This window comes from Apium graveolens, chromosome 6 (genome assembly GCF_009905375.1).
Source record: "Apium graveolens cultivar Ventura chromosome 6, ASM990537v1, whole genome shotgun sequence".
Classification (NCBI taxonomy): domain Eukaryota; kingdom Viridiplantae; phylum Streptophyta; class Magnoliopsida; order Apiales; family Apiaceae; genus Apium; species Apium graveolens.
In genome coordinates, this window is record NC_133652.1 from 290,187,060 (window position 1) to 290,191,373 (window position 4,314).

The following is a 4,314-nucleotide window of genomic DNA, read 5'->3' on the forward strand; positions in this document are numbered from 1 at the left end:
CGACTTCAATTGTAGAGTTTTTTTAGTTTTCTTTATGTTGGGTTGTGTGCCTCTGTGATTTTCTATATATTTTGGTGCTTATACAGTTTTTATTGATTTTTTCGGAGTTTCCTCCTAAGAGTTTTGATGATTGTTGTTTATAGTTAATGAAGTGATCCCATAAATAAATGTAAATAAGCATGATCAGGTGTTTAAGATAATTAACACGACTTTTTATTATTTTTCTCTGACACATTCATATATTGGACTTTTAATACTCTTGAATTTTCGAGAATACAACAAAATGTCATGAATACACTACACCATAAATGGCCTACAGCAACACCAAGAAAATATTACAACAGGCCCAAAAAAGTGTTACCACAGCCAGAAAAAGGCCTAAGGTAACATAAAATTTAAGTTGCTTTTTTTCGAGTTACCTTTGGCCCCTAAGGTAACATTTCCTTTGCCCTGGTGCAACATGGACTTTTGTGTTACAATAGACATCAAAGGTAACGTCAATGTATGTCTATAGTATCACACTATATATGTTACCTTTGCACTTTGAATTTGCAAAAAAACATGGGGTCCACTTGTGGGGCCCATATTGGGGCCCACAGGTGAGCCCATTTTTTATAATGATTTGTATTATATTAATTTGACATGATTTGTTTGTAAATTGAACACATATACTACATGAAATTATGCTATTTGAAATCGAACAATCCCATCATTACATACCACAAAATGTATTACATACAAACCAACTCAAACATTCAAACCATCACATGTCTAAAACTACGACAACGACAATTATTTTAACAAAACAAAATAGTTCAGTTCTTTATTAAAGATTAGGAAAAAAAAGATAAACTTAATAAAATAGTAACACTGGAAATTCTTCACATTCTCCTCGACTTCAGACGCAAGTGTTTGGTCCACTTTTTGTTAAGTGTCCTCTTTTACCAGCATGTCCCTAACTGCATGATACCCCAAAGATAACAATGCACAAATTAGTTAAGCACTTCTGATAGATGCTTTAGGCAGACAAACAGTAAACCGTATTCATGAGAGTGCAAAAACATGGTAGAATTTACAAAACAAATATAATGTACGTACAAAACAAAGTTAAAATATTAGAGGGGCAGGGATGATATAACCGAAATAGATAAAGCCTTATACGATGTAATTCTAAAGAAATTACATTACAGTAGCATGTAATTCCAGAAATACAGGTTCAACAGAAATGCATCTGGTGACATGCATTCAGCAGAACGCAGACAAAGCATTACAGTATCATGTAATTCCAGAAATACAGGTTCAACAGAAATGCAGGTGAGTATTTAAATTGTGGACAAAGAGGTATATGTCAAAAAAGGCCGACAACCTCTAAAAACGAATTTCGCATCCATGACAGAACAATGTATATTAACTGACTGTTCTGGTGCTAAGAAACCCCTCAGATAAGTAAATTCAACAAAATCACATATCTTGCTTTAACATCTGTTTTATACAGATTCAATTGCAAATTTAAATGAACAAACTGCAGATGTGAAGATATAAATTACCTGATCCCTGCAACAATCCTAGCTGACATTATTTTTGATGTTTCAGCATAACGTTGCCCCATGATCTATGTAAGCGCCGTAGCACAAACTGCGTATGAATATCACTAGGCGTTAAATTCAGCGCTGCCAATTTCATAATCAATTCAAATTTACAAGATTATCACCAGTCAAAACTCTGCATTACTTCTGTAATAATATTCTACAATCTAAGCATAAGTAAAGAAAGGTGTACAAACTTAGGTTCTGTATTCTTCACATGCTAAACAGATGTTTATTTTCCCTGGTCTTCCTAAACAGCATCTAAATATGTGCTAACTAATAGATCCACAAGAATCTATATCAAAAAGCAATGGTAGAGCTAGAAAACCTTAACTCAGGGGACAGGGCACTAAAATAAATTAAAAACATACAAGTTAGACATCTCTTTATAAAAAAAAAATTCTCTACTGGGGGCAAAAATTATTTCCAATCATATACCATAATATGATTAGTATTTTTTTTTATTTTTGGGTTTAGTGGGGACTATAAGTCTCATCTACATTAAACTATTTCAAAAACTGCACAAAACATTATTACACGTAAAGGAGAACCAATCGTATAACATGAATATGAATACAAAGAAGTAGAGCTGGAAAATTACTTTTACAAAGTTAACAATGACAACCATAATTGGTATGAGTCTAGCATATTAGTTTACGACAGTGGAATTCTCGAGTTGATGATTTGATTCGTATAGAAATCCTTTAGGCCTTCACCCCTTCCTCCTGAACAACTTTAGTAGTCGTAAATCCTAATCAACATAATAAGTTTCTGTAATATATGCATAAGACCAAACACACAAGAATCTGCACTTTATGTACTGAGGAAAATTTCTTGCTCAGAGTAAGACCTAAATGGTTGGTGACTTTAATATAGGGCTCTGCCTTCAAACTGAATGCACGTTATAACCCTTCCCTTAACACAGAACAAATATAAGTTGAATTCATTTTAAGATACTGCACAACTTAGTATGTACAAGCCTACACAACGTGAAACAACTTTACCTACACCAGTATATTCAAATTTAAAAAACTCATAAGTCGTTGTAGACACCGGATAATCAAATTAAAAAAACTCATAAATCGTGGTAAATACCAGATAGTCACTTACTTCCTGAACTCCATAATTGCGGATAGCATTCCCAACTTTCATCACAATGTTGTACATTTGTTTGTAAGTCAGCCACACGTAACTTCCATGCTACATGTAAAACAAAAGTAATCTTACTATTACTTAAGAAAATGTAATGTAAACAGAGGAAGTGAGGACAATACTAGTTAAACTGTATATATAATGCTTTGGAAAATGAGCGATTAGTATAACTTAAAAATGGACATCATGCACCAGACGCCAATAGCTTATTCTATAAATTGATAAATTAAGTCACAGTGAGGATCTAGACAGATGCTGGGCGAAAAGCTAGAATCGTAAGTTTTACCAAATTTTGGACTAAAACAAAATTAAACTAAACCAACTTACACGTTACCTATATAGACACTTCTTACGTGTCTTTCATTAAAAGATACCTATTCATGTTAATTACTGAGTAACAAACAAATCCAAAAGTATGATAATTTCTAAACCAAAATGCCCATCATCACACAAAACTACTCAATTCAAATCATCCCCTCTAAAGCACATATATATACACTTGATACTTCTAAAAGCACCAAATCCAGCTAATATACAGCAAAACAGAAACCAAACCAACACAAAAACACACTCAAAACCAGTCAAGCTTACGAGTTTACAAACACAAAAATCATTCAAAACTAGTCAAGGTTACGAATTAACAAATATAAATAATTCACTCAACATTTGATACTAGTAAAAAAAACTTCCAAATTTATGAATATAACAAACACAATCCACACTAAATTTCATTCAACGCTAGTAAATCTTCCAAATTTCAAAATATAACAAACACAACACACACAAAATTTCATTCAACACTAGGAAATCATCCATATTTATGAATATAACAAACAGTAAAACAGAAACATACATTTAAAACTAGTAAAACTTACAATCTCCCGGTGACCAAGCATTCGATTATTAAGATTCTTTTCACCCATTACAAATGAAAGTGCACTGCTCAGCCGAAATATAATACACTGAAGTTGTGGAACAGATAAACTACTCCCGTTTCGAGATTCTAATAACTCCGAAATACAACACAATATAAAATGTAAATATCCAAATTAAAGAAGCCCTAAAACCAAAGAGAAACATGAATTACCTGAAGTTAAAGCGAAGAAATCGAGTCATATGAATTGAAAATAAGAAACCCCTAATTGGAAGAGCCCTTGCCAAACTATATTGAAAAACCCTAATTTGAAGAAGAAAATTTACTTTAGATGAAGAGATTTACAGAGAGGCTATGTATGAGACAGAGGTTTAAGAGAGAGAGAGAGAGTTTTAGGAAGAGTACAAGAGAGGGAGAAGAGGAAGAGAGTGTAATGACGAGATAAAAAGTGGGTTGGGCGGCTTTCATCCAAAAAAAGGGCACTCCGTTTGAATTTTTTTACAAATTTTGTCCGCTTTTAAAAATTTCAAGTCTCCAGAAAAAGTATACAATTTGTAATTTATAATTGTAGTAAATAATATTGAAAACATTATTTTAGAACAAAATTAGTTATATAATTTGTTACTTGCATAAATCTGTATATTTACATTTTAATTTTTATTTTTAAAAATGTGTACATCAATGCTCGTATCAGAATGAAAG

The 4,314-nt window shown here is 32.2% G+C and overlaps 1 long non-coding RNA gene across 2 annotated transcripts; it reads right to left on the reverse strand.

The window, feature by feature from the left end:
- Positions 1-853: 853 nt before the first annotated feature.
- Positions 854-3,954, reverse strand: LOC141666406 (uncharacterized). Of its 2 annotated transcripts, none has more exons than XR_012552200.1 (5): positions 3,826-3,954; positions 3,614-3,741; positions 2,697-2,786; positions 1,548-1,635; positions 854-959 (listed from the first exon to the last, which is right to left on the reverse strand). It is a non-coding gene; the product is annotated as an uncharacterized LOC141666406 (long non-coding RNA). The 2 variants fall into 2 exon arrangements; XR_012552199.1 differs by having other exon boundaries at positions 3,614-3,748; positions 3,826-3,944.
- Positions 3,955-4,314: the final 360 nt, after the last annotated feature.